Source organism: Chelonoidis abingdonii, chromosome 24 (assembly GCF_003597395.2).
Source record: "Chelonoidis abingdonii isolate Lonesome George chromosome 24, CheloAbing_2.0, whole genome shotgun sequence".
Taxonomy (NCBI): Eukaryota; Metazoa; Chordata; order Testudines; family Testudinidae; genus Chelonoidis; species Chelonoidis abingdonii.
This window is the reverse complement of record NC_133792.1, coordinates 6,099,527-6,109,932: the sequence shown is the minus strand read 5'-3', so window position 1 is coordinate 6,109,932 and position 10,406 is coordinate 6,099,527. Positions and strand designations below refer to the sequence as shown.

Genomic DNA, 10,406 nt, shown 5'->3' with positions numbered 1-10,406 from the left:
GTGTGTGTGTGCGCGCGTGTGTGTGTGTGCGCGCACGCGTGTGCGTGCGTGCGCGCACATGGGAGGACAGCTGTGATTTCTTTACAACCCTCCTCCCCACTCTGGGATCAAGCAACAGCAGCCACCTGAGTTCTGCCTTCAGTTACAGTGGTGTAAATACAGTGACTTCATGCACTTCAGTGGAGTTACTCCTGATTTACTCCAGCATAAGTGAGGGTAGAATGTGGCCCACGGTGAGGAATGGAGCAGGATTAGTGCCCCGTGTTGGCCAGTGGAATTCACAGCCCACAAGAGCAATACAATGTCTTTGTGTGCTAAGCTTAGTGCCTGTGTGACCTCAGGCATCCTAGCCAACGTGGGGGATTGAGTCTCAGCTCGAGCGCTTACAGTGGGAAGTGTAACAGACCCATCTCCCCTGTAGCTTGGGCCCAGAAGAGACCCCATGCCACACCCTGACTGGGTTACACACCTCGCCTCCAAGGCCCTCAGCTGTCTCTTCTATGGTACTGTACTTTCTCATCCGTAGATCTCAAAGCACTTCACAGTCCTCATGTGTTTGCCCCCACTCCACTCTTCTGAGGTAGGGTGGTGTTGCCGTCCCCATTACACAGATGGAGAACAGGCACAGAGAGGCTAAGTGACATGCCCAAAGGTATGGGGGAAGTTTTATAGAAATGTCAGGCTGGAAGGGACCTTGAGAGACCATCGAGTCTAGCCCCCTGTGCTGTGGCAGGGCCAAGTGAAACTAGACCATCCCTGACAGATGTTTATCCCACCTGTTCTTTAAAACTTCCCATGATGGGCATTCCACAACATCCCTTGGAAGCCTAGTCCAGAGCTTAACTATCCTTAAAGTTAGAACGTTTCTCTGCTAACATCCAACCTAAATCACCCTGGCTGCAGATCCAGCCCATTATTTCTTGTTTCAGGCAGAACATTGACTTGAACTCTGGTTTCCCAATGCTCAAGCTGGACTAGCCTTCCTCTCACTGACTCAGCTGACCCCCCCACCCCCCCCATGCCATGTGTGATAACTGTCAGCTTGGTCAACACCTGGGTTTTGGATCAGCAACTCCAGATCTGAAAGGGTAAGTCTCTGCAGCTTGAACTAATGCCAGTAGGTTTGACTTGCTTCTTTGTGCATCTGCTCATTCCTGCGGGTGTGTATGCATATGTTTGCATGAGTATACGTGTGTGAGAGAGGCTCAGGTTATTCCCTGCCTCCAAACTTACCTGCATTGTCCCCCTGCCCAAATTTTGATTCTGCAGAACAGGCTGTAAAGCGTCCGTCTTCTCCAGCTTGGTCTGGGGTTAGCTCTGTTTCTCTCTCTGACCTGCAGCAATAGAAACCCTTCCACTGCAAGGTACAGGAAAATGTTAGAATGAGGTTCTTCCGTAGTCATTTTGCACAGTATGTGAGAATGAGCTGGGATCATATAATGTCTGAACAGGGAAAAACACAGTCCTAGGGGTCAAGTATCAGAGGGGTAGCCGTGTTAGTCTGGATCTGTAAAAGCAGCAAAGAGTCCTGTGGCACCTTATAGACTAACAGATGTATTGGAGCACAAGCATTCGTGGGTGAATCCCCACTTCATCAGATGCATGTGACCTAGGGGATACAATATAGAAATGATCCAGTATCAAGTAGGCAGAGAAACTTGTTGGTTGAAGGGGGTATAATTTTCACTCAGGCAGTGAGCGATCCTGGGTTCAAATCCCAGCCCTTCTTTGCCAGGCTTAGATTCTAATCTCAGCTACACAGGAGGAAACCCAGAGTCACGCAAAGGAAGTGAGTGGAATGGCTCCTGCTTTTCTCTGGGGTCCGAACAAACCTTTAAATGGGAGGGGCCCAATTCAGAGTTGTCGTAAGTTGCTTCCCCTCCACTGACCTCCATGGAGCCACATTCCCTGACCCTGGGTCTGAATTTAACCCCATCTGTGCAGGATGGTCTAGGGTAGGGGAACAGCTGAGGTTTACATGAATGTCCCTCTGTCATCGACGTTCCAAATACAACAGGCTCTCTGGACAAGTCACACTCAGTCTCCATGGGGCACGCTGCCATCTGGCTGGAGGCCAAGCTGTCCCAGATAGCCACTGGCTCTGGGTTTGCCTGGGCATGTCTCTGTGCTAGTGTGCGGTAAATACGAGCGCTAAACATTGAGAGCCATTGTCTCCCAGAACAATGGTCATCTGAAGCAGCCCAATTGCTTTCATGCAGCCAATCCAATTAAAAAGCCAGCCCAGAGACAACCTGCACAGAACAGCACTGAGTTTGCTGGACTTGGATGTGAATTCTTTCCATTTACGCAGAAATCAGGGAACCTGGGCTGTGTCCGGGGAGAAGGGGGAGGGAAGGGAATGGTTTCAGAGCTCAGAATGAGAAATGAAGAGAATTGCTATAATTAGCCATTTCGTTAGCTGATGCCAAGACAGAAAGTGTGTGTGTGTGTNGCCCTCTGGAGCCCTTCAGTTTCCCCTGGATGCTGAGCAAGGAGCAGATATTGTGTCTGCTGGAGCCCTTTTGGGAGAACAGAGGGGGCAGGGACAGAGTCGGTCTCAAAAAAAGTCTATTGGAATTGGAAAAGGTTCAGAAAAGGACAACAAAAATGATGAGGGGTATGGAACAGCTTCCACGTGAGGAGAGATTAATAAGACTGGGACTTTTCAGCTTGGAAAAAAGACGACTAAGGGGGGATATGATAGAGGTCTGTAAAATCCTGACTGGTGTGGAGAAAGTAAATGGGGAAATGTTATTTATTCCTCATAACACAAGAACTAGGGGTCACCAGATGAAATGAATAGGCAGGCAGTTTAAAATGAACAAAAGGAAGTATTTTTTCACACAGCGCACAGTCAGCTGTGGAACTCTTTGCCAGAGGACGTTGTGAAGCCCAAGACTATAACAGGGTTCAGAAAAGAGCTAGATAAGATAATGGAGGAGAGGTTCATCAATGGCTGTCAGCAAAGCTACAGTTTAGTCATGGAGGTCAAGGCAGTAACGGATCCCGTGACTTTACTGGGCCTCCATGACTTCTTCCGCATCAGCTGTCAGCAGCTGAAGAGGGGGCTAGAGGCAGGACTGTGCGCTCCTGCCCTGCTGCAACTGGGGCTGGATGGCTGGGATCAGGACCCTACATGCCCCAGTCCCGCAGCTGTGGCCAGCTCTGGAGTGGGGGCTGTGCGCCCCCTGCTGCACCCCAGCCCTGTGGATTCTGTCAGGGGCTGCAGCCAGGGTCACAAGCCCCAACCCCGTGCACCTCTGCCCCATGGGATCCCAGGACCATGTGCCCCCACCCAACTGCGGCCAGCTCCAGAGCTGGGGCTGTGCACCCCCTGCTAATCCCCAGCCCCATGGCTTCTAATGGCGGCTGCAGTTGGGGTTGCATACCCCAGCCCCGTGGTGGGAGCTGCAGCAGGGATTGTGCACCCCGCGGCATCCCAAGGCCGGGCAACCCCTCTTGGCTGAGGCTTGGGGCAGTGGGGTGGGGGCTGCAGTTGGCGCAGCACACCCTATCCTGCAGCTACAGCCAGCCTCAGAGCTGGGGGCTGCGCGCCCCCCGTGGCTGCACCCTCCACTGTGGCCGCTGGAGCCGGGGTTGTGTCCCTTGCTGTGGCAGGGATCTTGGCCTATCCCCCCCGTGGGACTCCATTCCTCCCCCCGATTTAGCCTGTTACAAGTGGGGGCTCGTCTGGGATTTCAATTGGGAAGTCTCTGAAGCTTGGGATGCACTTCCTCAGTTAGGGGAAGTATATAACTCACACACCTCCTGGGTGAGGTGTCTGTCCCATCCAGTGGCACTTAGAGAGATTAATGAGTCTGCTCTACAGCCTTAGCTAACAGCCTGTTGGCTTTTGGCTCATGCACTAAGCGCCAGAGGTCCCTGGTTCGACCCCGCCCATCAACGATCAGGGTCTGTTGACGTTACAATTGCACTGCAAGAAATCATCTCTCGAAATAGCATTTCATGGATTGTATCAGCCCCGGGAAGGGAATGGCAGCCTCGGCAAACAAGGGGTTAATTACAGAAGCACAGAAGCACAGAATTCATCCGGCTAGATGGTTTGGTACTAGCCAAATAAAATGCCAAGGGCTTGATTCTCATCTCAGCTGCACTCGGGTCAGGCCCTTTAAGTTACTAACTACGCCACCACTCTGTGATAAGTGAGGGCTTGCGGCTGACCTTGCTCACACCGGTGTCAATCAGGAATAACTCCTGGGAAGGTGATGGAGTGATGCTAGTGTAGGTGGAGCAGACTCTGGTCCCGTGTGAGGTTCACTGCAGAAAATGTACAGCTGTGCAAGCTGGACTCGCTCTCTCAGCTGCTGGGCAGACGGGCCCACAAGAGGGCCGTGCTAACTCCTGGGTCAGGCTCAGTGTGTCAGGAGAGCTGTTGTTATTTTAGCTGGAAATTCACCTGGGAACCCAGGTGTGTTTTCCGTCTAGGGCCCATTCCCCAGGCATGGCTGAGTGAAGGGGGCAGGGGATTAGCTTTTCTCCTTCGTCAGCTGTCAGGATACTGTGCCATGCCATGCAGGGTTCAGAACCCCTGCGCCTGTTCTCCTTCTCGTTTTGGGTATCCCCCTTCCGGCTCCTGCCAGCAGGCATAGGCGGCAGGTTTGTATAATTTTTGGTGGTGCCCAAAATGGTGGTGCCCGCCCCCGCCCCCCCCTCGCCCTGTAGGTCAATATAAAATGAAGCCACAATGCATCGGCACCACAAGATTACAAGGGTCAATTAAAAGTGTAAAGTCAGAAGCAGCACTTGCCTGCTTCAATATACGGTATTATATTTTGTTGCACCTGTTGTGACAAAGTGGGAATGTTCTTAATGTTTTCTCTGAATACTGTGTGGGTGCCTCAGTTTCCCCTGCAACGTGCCACTGAAGGTGTTTGGGACAAAGAGATCAGAGGGCTCTAGAAGAGACCAAAGGCTAGAGGAGGGAGTGTCAGTTTGGAGGGCCCAGACTTGGGTTGGCTCCCCACCCAAGATGGATCTGCACTGACGGGGTTCCTGTCTGTCCTCAGCTTTGTTATTAGACTATATCCTGTTGTCTAATAAACCTTCTGTTTTTTACGGCTGCCTGGAGTCAGCGTCTGACTGCAGGTTGGGTGCAGGGGACTTCTGTGGTTGCCCCAGAATTGGCCTGGCACACTCGCTGCGGAAGCGCCAGTGTGGAGAAGGGCATGCTGAATGCCTCCGAGGTGCGACCCGGTAGGGTGTGGCTTCTGCATCTGGAGACAGTTGTGCTCAGAGAGGGGGTCCCCAGATTCTGACTGGCTTTGCTATGGAGTAGTTCCCAAAGGCATCCCAGCATCCCCTTCTCCACACCAGCGTTCCGGAAGCTCCACAACGGCATGACATTCTCTCCCTCTGGCCTTTGTCTACTTTTCCAGGCATTTGGAGCGCCACCTGATCTCGTTTGTTCATCACACTTCTTGGCACCTGCGGGAGTGCCAGGCCATCAGTTGCCGGGACGGGTTTTGGCCTTCTCTTTGCAGATGGCATTCACACTGGCCCGTCTAGGACTCTCACACCATCACACACCTTATTCCACCATCTAGATCCTGAGATGATAGGAAAACTAGGCACCCAAAGTATTCAGAGAAAACAATTAACAACTTCCCTTTGTAACACCTGTATACTTTAGGGTGTTTATAATCACCGTATTGTTGCTAAACACAATGATACTCAAACTGACCCCAAATTTAAGTTTGCAATTTTCCCCTATGGGAAGGGGGGGGCGTGGGATGGGGTAGGGATGAAGGGGTTCACAGTGCCAGCGGGTGTGCTCAGGTGGGAAGTCTGGTGAGGCTCTGGGTGGGCGGGCTGGGGGATAAGGGAACTTGGGATGCAGACGGCTTGCCGCGGGCTTGGCGCCAGAGAGGACCTCCCCCTCCTTCACTGGCAGCGAAGTCCACGAGGGCCCCTCCTCTCCTCCTCCACCGCCCACAGCAACTCACTTGCCCACAGTCACTGCAAATGCTCCTGGGACTCTCCAGATCCAGAAAGCCCACTCGCTGCCTCTTATGGGACGGCGGGGGTTGTCATCATGTGTGGCCTCCCCACCCCTGCTGCTGGCCCTGGGTGCCGGTCGGGGGGGGAGAGAGTCCCAGCGTTGTGTGCCTCCTTCCCCCTCGTCTCTCCCTTTCCCCCCCCATGCTCCAAGAGGCTGCCCTGCCGTGATCTCTATTAGCTTAGGCAAAAGCGCACAACCAAAGGAGAGCCACATTGATAGATAGGAGGTGTTTCATATCTCCAGGCTGGGTCTCTTGTTCCTGTGGGCCTGGGAGGATGAAACGCCAAAGTGCGGGGCGGGGAGAAACAACCAGCCTGTCATGGAGGTTGGAGCCACGCACCATGCAGTGACAAGTTGACGATTGGAAGCCTGGGTGCTTGAGCAACCTGAGCCCCTGTGTGTGTGTTCCCCCTTGCCCAGCAAGGGGATTTCCTATTGCCCCTTCGGACCCCTGCGTGGGAGTTGCCGAAGGTGACAGACTCAGGTTGTCCTCCGGAAACCTAGCTTGCTGTCTAGAGTGTTCAGTTGGTTTGCTAAGGAATCCTCATGTCCATATTGTTCCATGGGGAGCCGGGCATATCGCACGACCTCAGCCACTGCCGTTTTTCCTTCTTCTGGGTGGTTGTGGATCGTGGGCTGGGGCATGCTTACGAGCTTATTCCTCGTAAGGCCGGCAGTGAGCTCTCTAGATTTGACAGTGGGGAGTCTCATCATAATTTGTCCCTCCTTAGAAAACCCACTTTCTTCGATGGACACATTCCACTTGACCCTATAGAAATACCGATCGTACAGCAGCCACCTGCAGCTCTCTGGGTTCGCGTGCAAAGGAGAGAAGGGTGTAGGGAACTGTTTCTGACTCCGCATCACATCAGATCAGGGTGGGCTCTCCGGTAAACATGGCCATTGATAGGCAGGGGCTTCACCCTAGTAACGAAGCCCTGCCCTTCATAGTCAGACTCTGGAGCGATGTTCAACCCAGGAGCTGGCATCCCTCAGCTGTCAGCAGGCACCGATGGTAGTAATGTTAGCCACCAAGTGATCAGTTTGACACAGCTTAGGAAACCGCGACTTGGCTCACACTGGCGAAGTGTTATATCTCTAGTTTGTGGCTGCCTCTCCCTCCAACTGAAAAAAGGCCTTGGATGCTCATTACATCTAGTCAACAACCTGTCGAGACGAGTAATACTTTAAGGTCAGAGTGTGGGGGTTTCCCATAGAGTTCCTAATTGGGTGGTGTGATACAATTCTTATTGGCATAAATGTTAAATGCCCAGGCATTGTCCATCTAAAAATGCAGGGTCTCAACTAGTGGGTTGTCCCGTTTGCCTTGGCCAAAGCCAATAACGCCCCTTAATTGATCACTCCAGGGGGAGTTATATTTGCTAGGGTTCAAATGTCCTGTTTTGAGTGATGACAATTACAGTGTGGTTTTGATTGCCTTTCCTGTCACTATTGGCTGTTCTCCTCCTTTCTAAAGGGTCCTTTATTGTGGATTGGCAGAGTGCAAAGCACTTGATTCCTTATGCCACCTTCAATATCGAAAGGGTCATCAGCTCTCACTTTCGTGGTCTGATCCCGTTTCTGTCTAGCGCAATGGGCTAGGTTCTCATTCGGATCGCCTCCAGTCTTCAGCTTCTGTTCTTGCCCCTCATTGTCATCCACGTCTGGGCTAGATCTCAGCACTGCCGCCTAGCTCTGCTACGGCTGGAAGTTACAGTCCCCATCACGAGCACTCTTCTCTACATTTAGTAAACACCATCAGAAGGTTTTTCTGTCCCGTGCTAGGTTTGCCTCCCTCTCTCCTCTCTGTTCCTGGCCAGAGCACACGTCCCTACGTGGGGAGCACGACGGACTTAAGAATCGCGGGATTATTGCAGCTCAGGTCCTGGCTCCTGGCTAGCTGTTGGTCGAGGTGCTCGGCTGCGGGTGTCTGGGATAGGGAGTTTCGTGGTGCTTCGATGCCTCGCCTTCCGCTCGCTGGGTGAAACAGTCCTGGTGTGTGGGGGGTAGGCCTCAGAGTGTGCCTATGGCTACTACCTCGAAAACCTCAAAGCGCCTGCTCAAGAGGGCACCATTCACGTGGGGAGCCTGTGACAGACATGCGGCCCCCTAGTCAGAGTCCTGGTTTCTCAAGTTTCTCTCTCGTATTCCACGCCGTTTGTGCTTCCTCCCCTCCTCTCTTGCCAATCCGTCTATTCTCTCGCTGATATCTCTTCTGAATTCCCTATGTCCTCCGCCAGCACATTCGTCTCCACCCATTGCTATTAAGCCTCGGCTCCTGACCTGGTGTCTCGCCGCCGTTAGGCCGAGGATCCAGATGTCCTCTAGGCCCCCAGACACCCATAGCGGACTTCTGGAGGTGGGGGTAGGTTTGTCTCTAGATGCGGGGAGTGATGACTGAGGTGAGCTGTTTGGGGATGGGGAAGTGATGGAGAAGATTGTGGCCGGAAGGTTCTACTTCTCTCCCTGCCTGATGTTGGAGTGCCTCTCATCCTCGTTGGGAGTTTGCTTCTGCAGCGCTGGGAGCCGCGCTCCCGACTGCGCCTGTTCTACACTGAGGCTTTACAGCGCTGTATCTTGCAGAGCTCAGGGGGGTGTTTTTTTCACACCCCTGAGCGCGAAAGTTGCAGCGCTGGAAAGCGTCAGGGTAGCCATGGCCTCAGGGTCAGAAGACCTGGTTCCTGGCCTCATCTCTGCTGCTACCTCTCCGGGCGAGATGGGGATAATGGTATTTACTGCCCTCTGGGACATACGTTGAGATCTATGGATGAAAAGCAGAGAATGACGGATTGGCTGCCTTTGCCTGTCTGCCCTCCTGTTCTGTTGTTTGTATATCACAAGTCACTTCTGTTTTAAAATAAATGATTGAACTGGAATCCTGCAGGGGCTAAATCTGTCAGCAGACGCAGCCCCTACACTGCTGGGTCAAACTCCATTTATTTCCTGTTCTCATTTGGCAAGCAGAACTATGGTCTGTGTTTTCCATATCAACCATGAACCCATTCCCTCCGCTCTATTCTCCTCTGCAAAGAAAGCCTGACTCATCCATTCAGACAGACCCTTTGCTCTCGCTCACTTTGTTCAATTCGCCCATTGAAAGAGTTCATGCTTTGAGGTTGTTTTAGATTCTTTGGTGCAGCTTCCTCAGTCATGAAATTTCCATCTCTGTAAATACAGCAGCCCATTTTCCTTCAGACAAGCTTTGTTTTCATGCTTTACATTACTTAGTTTTAGAGGGACCGGCCCATAGCAACACAATCAGATGGCTAGGTCACAGCTCTACAGAGCCCTGATTCTCCCATCTGCCAGAGGAAATGAGTAAACCCCTCGATTTCACTGGCAGCTAGTGATGTCCTGTTTCGGGTGAACTGGGCCCCTTGTTTAAACAGGAAACAGAAACATCCACTCCCTGGCTCAGCAAGCATCTTCTTTGGGCCCAGTCAAGGCAACAGCCAATCTTCAGTTGCCCAGCATTAGGGCCTTTCGCAGGGCTTTTCTCCCTCTCCAACCTGATTTCTAGGGATCACTAGATCCCTATTTCCTTACGCTTACCTGTCTTTAGTCTCTGATGTGCAGGGTGGACAGTTGTCATGACAACTGGTGTTTGTCTTAAAGCCCCAGATCCAGGAGTCACATGCAGAATCTGAAGTAGGAGCTGCCTGAAGGAGAGCCAGCTGCTGCCCTGGAGATCGCAAAGGGAATCCCTGCAGATACGCAGCCTGGGATGGGACAGCAGAGACTGCACAGCCAGACCCACCATTCTGTGCTCACAGCCTGTGTCTAGCTAGGGGAGGGAGGAGGGCTGTGTGCTGTACCTTGTGCCAGGCCTGGGCAAGGGGGTCTGCATAACCCCAGCCCAAGACCCTCCCCTGGATCTGCTCAGGGCTGTGCCAGTGTTAGAGAAAAGTGTTGTTTTATTGCTAAGCGTGGTGCTTGTTCCAGGGGCTAACCCTGAGCCCTAGAAGGGAGGGTGGGTGTTTCTGCAGAGGTGCATGGTTGGGCCCCCTGGGCCCCCCTCCAGACTGTGGGAGCCCCCCATGTGACAAGTGGCCTGACAAACGGGATTGGTGGAGTTTAGGCAAAGAGCCCTGGGGACAGTGGCTGAGCAGGGGTGGCAGGTTTATGTAATTTTTCGTGGTGCCCAGAATGGGTCCAACCCAGGAGAGGGGTTTAGGGTGTGAGAGGGGCTCAGGGCTGAGGCAGAGGGTTGGGCTGCAGGGGGGTGAGGGCTCTGGGGTGGGGCTGTGGACAGGGCCGGTCCAAGGATGTTTCGCGCCCTAGGTGAAACTTCCACCTTGCACCCCCCCGCGCTCCCGCCCTGAGGCTGCCCACCATAGCAACTCCCCCTCTCTGCCTTGAGGTGCCCCCCCTGCTGCAGCTCCCCACC

At 53.1% G+C, this 10,406-nt stretch overlaps 1 long non-coding RNA gene across 1 annotated transcript in view; it reads left to right on the top strand.

Moving 5' to 3' along the window:
* LOC142045905 (uncharacterized) overlaps positions 1 to 10,181 on the top strand; it is a 39,990-nt gene extending 29,809 nt beyond the window's left edge. Inside the window, exon 3 of the long non-coding RNA XR_012654815.1 lies at positions 9,635 to 10,181. This is a non-coding gene — a long non-coding RNA (uncharacterized LOC142045905). The remainder of the gene's footprint in view (positions 1 to 9,634) is intronic.
* The last annotated feature ends 225 nt before the right edge of the window (positions 10,182 to 10,406 follow it).